The sequence below is a fragment of the Pseudorca crassidens genome, chromosome 15, assembly GCF_039906515.1.
Source record: "Pseudorca crassidens isolate mPseCra1 chromosome 15, mPseCra1.hap1, whole genome shotgun sequence".
NCBI lineage: Eukaryota > Metazoa > Chordata > Mammalia > Artiodactyla > Delphinidae > Pseudorca > Pseudorca crassidens.
The window spans coordinates 9,582,546-9,593,501 of NC_090310.1; the positions used below are offsets into that span (position 1 = coordinate 9,582,546).

The following is a 10,956-nucleotide window of genomic DNA, read 5'->3' on the forward strand; positions in this document are numbered from 1 at the left end:
CTTTTTATAGATCTTCTTTATTATTTATTTGTTTGATGGTTCATTAATTTTTGCTCTTGTTTAGGTTCCTTCCTTCCTTCTGATTTCTTTTCATTTGCTCCATTTTTCTTTTTCTACATTTCTGAGATTATTTGCTCTTTCTTATTTTATATATAATTTATTTTTAAATACAGGTATTTATGGTTGTACATTTAACTCCTATAGCCACATCCTACATTTTTTTTTTTAATATTAATTAATTTATTTATTTGGCTGCGCTGGGTCTTAGTTGTGACATGCGGGATCTTTTAGTTGCAGCATGTGGGATCTAGTTCCCTGACCAGGGATCGAACCTGGGCCCCCTGCATTGGGAGTGCAGCGTCTTAACCACTGGACCACCAGGGAAGTCCCTACAGATATTTAGTGTTTGTATTAGTTTCCTATGGCTGCTATAACAAATTGCCACAAACTTGGTGGCTTAAAACAACAGAAATATTTTCTCTCACTGTTTTGGAAATCTGAAAATCAGTGTCACTGGGCCAAAATCAGGGTGTCAGCAGGTTTCCGTATAACACTTACAAGTCCCACAAGTATCTCCAAGCCTGTAAGTGCACAACATTAAATAGCAAATTAAAAACCACCATGAAAAGTCAACACATTTTCATGGAATAAAGAAAAAGTCCTCACATTTTCATTTTGCACTGGGATCCACACATTACATAGCTGGCCCTGCTTCTGGGACTCCCGTTACATGTATGTTGATATACTCGATAGCGTTCCACTCAACAATTTTTCTTTATTTTCTGTCTAGTCTTCAGACTGGATCATCCGTATGGACCTATGTATCTTCAAATTTGCTAATGCCTTCTTCTGTCAACTCAAATCGGTTGTTGAGTCTCTCTAGTGAATTTTTTATTTCAGTTACTGTACTTTTCAACTCCAGAATTCCTATCTGGTTCTTTTTAAGCCATTTCCATTTCTTTATTGATGTTCTTTATTTGATAATTGTCATACTTTCCTTTAATTCAATAAACATGTATTCTTTAGTTCTTTGAACATATTTATCATAGCTGATTTAAAGTCTTTGTCTACTAAGTCCAGTGTCTAGGCCCCTTCAGACAGTTTCTTATTACTTCTTTTCCCCCTGTGTTTGGGCTATACTTTCCTGTTCCTTTGCATGTCAGTCAGACCAAAATTTGTGTGTCAGTGCGGCCGTGTCCTAGCTGTGTGAAATTTGTGTGTCAGTGCGGCCGTGTCCTAGCTGTGTGAAATTTGTGTGTCAGTGCAGCCGTGTCCTAGCTGTGTGATTTGGAGCAAGCTACTTTATCATTCTGAGCCTCATTTTCCACAAATGTAAGTTAGAAATAGCTCTGTTGGGAGGATTAAATGAGATCTGCCTCGTAATTTTTTACTGAAAACTGAACATTTTAGAGAATATATTGTTAACTCTGGATCCTGATCTCCCAGGGACTGTTGTTGTTGATTCTATCGTTGTTGTTGTTTGCTGCTTGGCCGGTTGGTTGACTTAGTGACTTGTCTGGACTAATTCTTTATAGTTTGTCTTCCCCACAGTGTGCAGCCACCGAAGTCTCTGTTCAGTTTTATTCTGGTGTGGTGTTTTGTTGTTGTTGTTTTTTCATCTTGTTTTTACTTTTAAGCTTGACTTCCTAGGTATCACCCCTGGGTCAGCATAGCTTAGTGGCCAGCCAGTGGTTGGTCAGAAGTTTTTCTTAAACAGCTTGAGCCCGTGCCTTCCGCCCTTTGCCAAGTGGGTCTGTGTGTGGACTGGGGCACACAAAGTTCAGGCAGGTTACAAGTCTGCCTTGGTTTTTACTTTCTGCTTTTGCACAAGGCCTGATGTTCAGCCAGGGATCTGGGGTGGGGTCCTCAACTGCACGCACATGTGTGTGCACACCTCTAGATCCCCAGGAATATGTCAGAGCTTCTCAAAGCCCCCTGTGGCTATCTGGTGCCCTACATCTCCTTTTCAAACTTTTGACTGCTCTCTTGCTTGCCCCAGGCAGCACTGTAGCCTTAGGCAAATGTGACAGTGGCCTTTCCCAATTGTTTGCCACCAATCGATATTATTTTCAACATCACCCCTCACCATGAGCTTTTTTGCAGAGCTCCAAATCAGGTCAGCTCCTCCAGCAGCAGAAGTGAGGCTGCCAGTTTTCATGGCTACCATGTCTTGGCATTGTGGGTGGGGGAAGGGAAATGGAAGCAGCCTGGAGATAAAATGCCACAGACCCACTGTTATTACTGAGGTTCAATTTTTCTTGAATAAATGCCTTTCAATTTGCTGTATGCCTTTAGTTACCTTCCAGAGCACTGAAATAGTTGTATTGGATAATTTTGCCAGTTTTATCATTGCTTTTTCTGAGGAGAGGATTTGCCAAGGTCACTTCCCTCTGTTACTTCCCCTCCTCATTCTTCACTGCTTCTTATAATGCTCTAAGTAGAAATTTCTTCTTCCTGAAGTACATCCATTAGGAATTCTTTCAGAAAGGATCTGTGAGAAATAAAATCTTTTTTCTTTTTAACCTTTATCTGCTTTTTATTACCATGGGAATCTATTTGGACCTAGTTTAAATTGTATTTAGTGTTCATAGTGTTTCTTCATTCTTGAGAATCGTGTCTCAACAATTCTGGAAAATTCTTAGTCATTATATCTTCAGATATCTCTACTTCATTCTTTTCATACTCTTTCTGGAATCTCTATTAGACATACGTTGAATATTCTGATTCTATTATCTGTGTCTCCTAACTTCTTTTTCACCATTTCAGTTCTCTGTGCTTCTTCAACTCTCTTTTCCAGTTCATTAATCCTCTCTTCTACTGTGTTCAATCTGCTGTTAAATCCACCCCTGGAGGGCTTTATTGTGCTGTTTGTTCCAGTGACTACATTTTCTGTTTTTAGAAACTGTTTCTTTGTCAAATTCTGGGGGTTTTATTGTTCGTTTTCTTAGAGTTTGGATTTCTAACATTGAATTTTATGTTCTCCTCCATGCTGTTGTTGTATAATCTCAACATCTAGGGGCTCTGATTGTCCTAATTGTAATTTTTAGTCTCATATGTGAAAAAGTGTGTCAGGGCTTTGACATTTTTTAATTGTAATAATGGGTACAATTTCCATTGTAGGTGGGTCCAACTGCCATACTTACCCCGCCCCCCCCAAAAAATATATATATGCTTGTTTATACATATATATTTTATATTTTATATATATATATATATACACACACACACATAATACAGGATGCCTATATACATGTATATATATATGTACATATATATAGGCATCCTGTATTGTTCTGTATTTTTTTTCTTGTAACCCTAGTGCAGGGCCTCATCTCCTGTCACTCCTGGTTATTGACCCTCATTGACACTTAAGGGAAGACACATTATCAACTCATCGACTGTCATCTATGCTGTTTAGTCCCCTCTTTGTTTCTGGACTCCTGAATTTTCTCTTTCTTCCATGGGAACTCAGCTGTGCATCTAAAATCATTTTTAATTTAATCAAACATTTCAAACAATTTTGCTAGTAGAGTTTTCTGGTTATCCTAGCTGACAAATCAGAAACATATGGGGAGATTTTTCAGAACATGTTTCCTAGTCCTTCTTCCCCTGCCAAAATTCTGATACCACCTCCTAGAGAGTCTGCCAAAATCTGGGTGGAGCTGGGACCAGAAATGGGGTGGCGGTGGGGATCATTCCTGTATAATTTGAAAAACAACACAACTCACTTCCTTAGTGTTCTGATTCCGTTCCTGGTGTCTTAGACTTCTGTGCCTAATGCAGTTTCACGGCCCACAGGAGATACCGGGTAAAGATATGCTGAATACATGACTGATTACTGACTGATACTTGTGTTCAGCATAACGCCCACCGTGCAGGTCCCACATGTGATTAAACTAGATAGTAACTGCTCGATAAAGATCATTTTCCCTTCCCCTAAAACAGGAAAGAGGGGCTTACCAGCACCCCATGGGCGTGGCAGGCTCAGGTTAGACTACTCTCAAGGTGGACAACCTGCATTCCAGCCTTGGTCCAGGTCTCTGAGGACTGTGATGGAGGGCACGAGGGAAGCACGTGAGTTGGCCTGGACTCCATTCTGTGGATTTTCACCCTCATGCGCCTGATGAATGGGCCAATCAGCCTGGAGGACAGGCCCTAGGGGGTGCCTCACAGGTCTGTATTAGGCCCTACCTATTTATCTGTTTGGGGGGTGACACAGAGTTGAGAAGGATCAGGACACCTTAGGTGACAGTCAGGACCCTGGATCCCCTCTTTTGCCCCTTAAAGCCTCAGCTTTCCTTCTCCATCCCCTCCCTACTCTTCCAATCTGTCCCCAGCCCTTTCCTGACTCTGTCTCTCTGCAGACGACGACTCCTTCAGCAGGGCTGCCCACACCAGCGCCTCCAGCTCATCTCTCCAGGTCACCAACCCATTGCAGGAAGACCCAAAGGCTCTTCAAAGGCCAAGTGCACAGACACAGACTCCCCTTCCCCCAGCATCCTGCCCTCCTTCTGTGATCCCAACTCCAGGGTATCATCCAACCCACGCAGGCACTGTGAGTCACCCTGGACTCCGCCCTCCTCTTTCCAAATCTGTTTAGACCAAGTCTCCTGGATGGAATCCACTTCTGGGTATGTCTGCAATCAGGCCTCTGCCTTCCACCTTCCCTCCGCACCATCACCTGAGGTCAGTCACCAGCGTGGCCCTCGGGATCATCATACCTCCTAACTCAGCTGCAGCCTCTAGTCCGGGGTTGGTGGCCCTTGAGCCTGATCAGGGCCTCAGACTTGTTTTGTCTGCCTCCAACTGTGGTTTGCTTTGCTTCTGCTTTTAAATGAGCTAACACTATCAACTAGAAGATCTCACATACAAGGAAAGAATTCTGGCTGCTCTTGAGTAATTTGCGGGGCCCAAATGCATGCTGTCCCCTTGGAGGGGCTGTTAGCTGTCCCCAAGTGGCAGCTGTTCCCTGATGATCACAGACCCCTAACCAGTCTGCCTTGCCCCTCAGGGCACTGGAGACTAAGGCTTTTCTCCGGTCTGTCATCATCCTCACTGCTCCCAGCTAAAACTCAAAGTTGACGCTGTCATTCAGCAGTTTGTCCAACGTCCTGCAGAGGAAATCAGCCTCTTTAACCTGGCATTCGAGTCCCTTCCCCAGTCCACCCAGGCCAACCCTCCAGCCTCACCCCAGTCCTTCTCCCCTGGAGAAGCACAGCTTACCCGTCTCACAATTCCCATACACATCCTGCTTTCCCAAACCTTTCTGCCTGTAATTGGGCTTTTGTTCCTACTTAGTTTACTTAAGAATGATTGTACTGGACCATATACACAAAAGTGAGTACACTGAGTATAAAACATTGTCTCGATGAATGAGCGCTGTCTTGGAGGATAGGCTCTTTTTTTTTTTTTTTTTTGCAAACTTTTCATTAGGATAAATTTCAAATACTAAGAAATAATAAGTTAATGAGTCCCTTCTGCCCACTACCTATATTCAACAATTGTTAACATTTGTTGATGTATGTATAGGGTTAGCTAGTTGGTTGGTTGGTTTTGCTGAACTATTTGAAATCAGTTTGCAAATATCATTACGTTTCACTTCCTGAATATATCAAATACCTAAGCATGCATCTCCTAAAAGCACATTTTCTTCAAAACCACAAAACCATTATTAGACTCAAGAAAATTAACAACAATTCCCAGTATTATCTAACATCTAGTCCATAGTCAGTTTCCCCAGTTTTCTCAGCTAAGCATTTCTCAGCTGTGTTGTCATTGTTGGTCACATCAGGATTCAGTTGAGGCTTTAGGGCAACTTTGCATGTTGTGTCTCTTTGTTCTTGTGCCCCCACCAATCCTTTTGTCCCTGACATTTTTTTGTCCCAGGCCAATCATCTTGTATAAATCCTACCTTCTGGATTTGTCATGTTTCCTTGAGGTGTCATTTAACCTTGTTCCTCTATCCCCTTTACTTCCTGTAAATGGGGAGGGAGGTTAAATATAAAGGCTTGACTGGGCTTAGTTAAACATTTTGACAGGAACATCTCATGGGTGATGCGGTGTAAATAGGGGAAAGGAGTTTGATTTAGTCTCCATGGTTTTCTGCTGTTGTTGTTGTTTTTGTGGCAGTGGCGCACAGCATGTGGGACCTTAGTTCCCCAACCAGGGACCAAACCCATGCCCCCTTCCGTGGAAGCACAGAGTCTTAACCACTGGACTGCCAGGGAAGTCCCAAGTCTCCATGTTTAGACTGATGTCTGGAACTGGTGGACATTACAGGGAAAAAGGGAGCTGTGTACAGACATCAGAGCTGCTGAATGTGGCATGGGCTGCCTTGTGAGGTGGTGAGCCCTCATCACCAGGGGCATCCCAGCAGGCGCTGGTGGACCATCAAGTACCTTGGTGAGGAGTCTGCTGCTTTGGTTAGAGTGCCAGACCCCCTCACCCGCTGGATACTTTAAGGGGTGCTTTTGCTCGTCACAATGACTGCAAATGTTGTTGATAGACAGTGGACGCTGAGAGCCTTGCAACTTGTGGGACAGTCCCATAAAAAGAGCTGTGTACCCAAGATGCTGTTGAGGACCCTGGGCAAGGGCTTGGTTAGAAAAGGGGCTTTCGAACCACTTTTAGCGATGGAGCTATTTTTCAAACAATAGCTTCACAGAACTGAGTATACAGAATAGAATCACGGTGCTTAAAGCTGGGGTGGCTGCGCTGTGGCCCTTCTCCAGAACCCTAAGGCACCAGAGAACACATGTGAAAACCACAGAGCTGGGTAACCTGAGATCCAGATGCTTCTGAAATTCTCTGTCACAGGAGCGGGGTGGTCCATTCCAGGCCCCACGGCCACCATCACTCACGCTGTGGGTACCTGCAGGCAAGTGCTGGCCCTCTCAGGCTCAGGTGAGGGGACAGCAGTGCCCACTTGCCCTTACAAGGACTGCAGGAAGCGTGGTCCAGCCAATGCCTGGCTTGTGGCGGGGGCTCCATAATGTTTGTTAAAGCTTAATCTGAAACTCATTTGTTTTCTTGAATAAGAAATACATTCACATGGTAGGAAATTCAGAAGGCACACACAATTATACTGTGGCTTCCCCAGCGGACGGAGGTTAATGCTCTTCCCAGCACACACTTCTTTTTAATGGGCGTGTACTCCTCTGTGTTTTTCTTTCCATCTCAGAATCTCAGAGATCATTTCATTCCAGTTACATGGAAAGGTTTCTCATTCCTTTTCTGTAACTCCTTTTTTTAAGTATAATATACATATATAAAAGTGAACGTAAGGGAAAAAGCTCAATGAATTTTCACACACCCAAGAGACCAGCGCCCAGATGAAGAGGCAGATTCCAGCCTCCCAATGCCAGCATGTGCTACCCCAAAAGTAACCACTATCCTGACTTCTAACACTGGAGTTTCGTTTTGCCTGCTTTTGGACTTTTATTATAGAAATAGACTCAGTATGTTGTCTTTTGTGTCTGGCTTCTTTCGTTCAACATTACGTCTGTGAAATTCATCCACACTGTGTGTAGTCGTAGCTGATTCATTCTCACATTTGTGAGCTACTCTGTTGAATGGCATGACTGTTTATTCATCTATTCTACTGTTGCTGGGCTTCTGGGTGTGCTCCAAGGTTTTGTTGTACCGAATAGTGCTGTTTGTGGGTCAGGCACTGCCCAGGAACAAATCCAGCTCCCACCCGTGGTGCCCTGGGGAAGCTGGTGGGTGCATTGTGCAGTTGCACTGTCATTCATTCCTGTGGCAGGGGTCCACGAGTTTGAGTTTCGGCCCAGACCCCTCATTACAGCTCCTTTATATTCCCTCTTACTATCCCTGTCCTCAGGCGGTCGTGGTTTACCCAAGCATCAAATCTTTCTGTAGTTCCCAGAGAGCTTGCAGAGAACAAGATTATCCTGCCCTCCAGGCACTGCCTGTGAAACCCACATAGCCCTGGAGGAAGGGCGTTCACAGCCTTGAGGCACAGCAGTTGTCTTTGGGAAGGGGAATTGGGCGGCCTGAAGCCCAGAGTGCCGGGACGGGGAGGACAGACCTCTCACCTTAAACCCCTGGATGAATTTTGAATATTCATCCAGGGGTCATGCATATAAAACCATGCATGTGTCATGCATATAAAACTTACTCTTTTTTTTTTTTTTTTTTTGCGGTACACAGGCCTCTCACTGTTGTGGCCTCTCCCATTGCGGAGCACAGGCTCCGGAAGCGCAGGCTCAGCGGCCATGGCTCAAGGGCCCAGCAGCTCCGTGGCATGTGGGATCTTCCCGGACCGGGGCACAAACCCGCCTCCCCTGCATCGGCAGGCGGACTCCCAACCACTGCACCACCAGGGAAGTCCTATAAAGCTTACTCTTAAAAACAAATGTTATACATGTGTGTACATATACACATAGAATACGTATATTAGAGTGTTTGGGGAACATAGATGTCGGGCTTTCTAGGGGAGGTGACATTTGAGATTTTGGCTTTTAAAGAAAATGAGCCCATCAGGAAAGCGGGTTGGGGGTGATAGAGAGGGCCTGCGAGGAAGAGGGAATGGCTAGTGTGGGCAAAGGCCTTCAGGCTTGGGAAAGCGGGAAGAGTTTGGGGAATCCCAAGATGCGTGAGGCTGTAACGGAGGCACCCAGGGGAGCTGGAGCCCCTGGAGGAAGAGCTCTCCAGGGAGAGTCTGGGGTCAGGAAAGGGCTGAGGACAGAATGGAGGAGTGGGGAGGGGATGGAGAAGGAAAGCTGAAGTTTTTAAGGGGCAAAAGAGGTCATCCAGGGTCCTGTCACCTAAGGTGTCCCTGATCCTTCTCAACTTTGTGTCACCCCCCAAATAGATAAATAGATGGGGCCTAATACAGACCCCTGAGGCACCCCCTAGGGCCTGTCCTCCAGGCTGACTGGCTCTTTCCTCAAGCACGTATGGGTCCAAATTCACAGAATGGAATCCAGGCCAACCCACATGCTTCCCATGTGACCTCCATCAAGGTCCTCAGAGACCTGGACCAAGGCTGGAATGCAGGTTGTCCACGCCCTAGGATTAGTCTGACCTGAGCCTGGGGAGGTGGTGAGCTCCTGCTTCCTTTCCAAGGCTGCACTGTCCAATATGGGAGCCACCAGCCACATTTGGCTATTTAAATCTCAACGTCAACTGGTTAAAATAATAAAATTTAAAAATCAGTTCCACAGCCACACGAGCTGCCTTTCAAATGCTCAATACCTCCTCAAGGTGTACAGAACAGAAATTATATCAAATGCTCAGCTGAGGTCCCAGGAAAGAAAGAGAAATCCCAAATGCCAAAAACAAGAGGGGACTGACCCCGACAGACGACAGCTAATGAGCTCACCCTGCTTCTGGGGTGAGGATGGGGTGAGAAGCAGGGGCTTGTGCTTAAGCGCATGTGGGGACAGAAGACAGCCTTGGGAGCACACTTAAGGTCAGGGCAGGTCCTGAGATCTCTGTATAAAGCTGGACCCTTGAAAAGCCGCACTCTCGGCAAAAGGGCGAACTTGAGAAAAAACGCCCATCTACAAGGAGGTGACAAGCAAGCCTGTCTGTTTCAGCCTGAGAATCCAAAGCTCCCAACTCAGCATCGCATGGTTTGGGATATCAATTTACTGGACAGGAATGGTCCAGAAACTCCCAACTCTAAGCAATGACATAAATACTGAACATAGTCTGGTGATACTTCTGGGAGATAAGCAAAAAGGGAAAAGCTTTGAAGCCATGCTCCCAAGACCCAGGCTGCAACAGGCTCTATTGGAGGAAAAAAATAAAAGAACCCACCACCCTAAGGGTGAGCTCATAGCAAGAAATGTCACAATCCCTGGGGGAACAATCCATGAGGATTGAAAGTCAGAAGACACAACAAATACAAGATAACAGGCCCAGGGTCTCCAGAACACACAACGGTCTGACAGAGAACACAAAGTTAGTCTGTTAGAGATGAGTGGTTGCCTTTGGGGGGAAGGAGCGGGCGTGAGAGAGGCTTCTGGGGGTACTGAATGTTCTGTGTCCCGACCCAAGTGCTGGTTACATGCGTTTGTTCAGTTTTGAAAATTTACTGAGGTACATACCTATGATTTGTGTACTTTTTAGGATGTATGTTATAATTCAATAAAATGACATAATAAATAATTAAAGGAAAAATATTAGGAATCAGAATTCTAAAGAATAAGACATTATGGGGGTGGAAACAGAGGAGGCAGGTTTTAAGAAGAATCAAACAGAACTTTTAAAGATGAAAAATGGGGACTTCCCCGGTGGCGCAGTGGTTAAGAATCCGCCTGCCAATGCAGGGGACACGGGTTCGAGCCCTGGTCCGGGAAGATCCCACATGCCGCGGAGCAACTAAGCCTGTGCGCCACAACTACTGAGCCTGCTCTCTAGAGCCCGCAAGCCACAACTACTGAGCCCATGCGCTACAACTACTGAAGCCCGCGCAGCTAGAGCCCGTGCTCCGCAATGAGAGAAGTCACTGCAATGAGAAGCCTGTGCATCGCAACGAAGAGTAGCCCCCACTCGCCGCAACTAGAGAAAGCCCACGCACAGCAATGAAAACCCAACACTGCCAAAAATAAATAAATATTAAAATAAATAAAATTTAAAAATAAAGATGAAAAATGCAATCAATGAAACAAATTTTTATAAGGGAAATGAGTTATGTAACAGGTTAAATGTACCTGAAATGAAAATTACTGACCTGGGAGACATATCTGAGGAACAGATTAAATGTGCCCAGAATGCACAGAAAGCCAAAATGGTGGAAAATATAAAAGAAAAGTTAGGGGACATAGAAAAGAGAATAACAAATTCGACACAGGTCTAATAGGTTCTATAAGGAGAAAGAAAGAATGTGGGGAAGACAATATTTAAAGAGAGAATGATTACTAATTTTCCAGAGTTGATCAAAGACACAATTTTAAAGATTCAAGAAGCAGAAACTCTACCCCTGCTCAG

The 10,956-nt window shown here is 44.9% G+C and overlaps 1 non-coding gene across 1 annotated transcript; it reads right to left on the minus strand.

Annotated features, from left to right (window-relative positions):
* Positions 1-311: 311 nt before the first annotated feature.
* TRNAG-CCC (transfer RNA glycine (anticodon CCC)) lies at positions 312-384 on the minus strand. The gene has a single exon. It is a non-coding gene; the product is annotated as a tRNA-Gly (tRNA).
* Between the last annotated feature and the right edge of the window lie 10,572 nt (positions 385-10,956).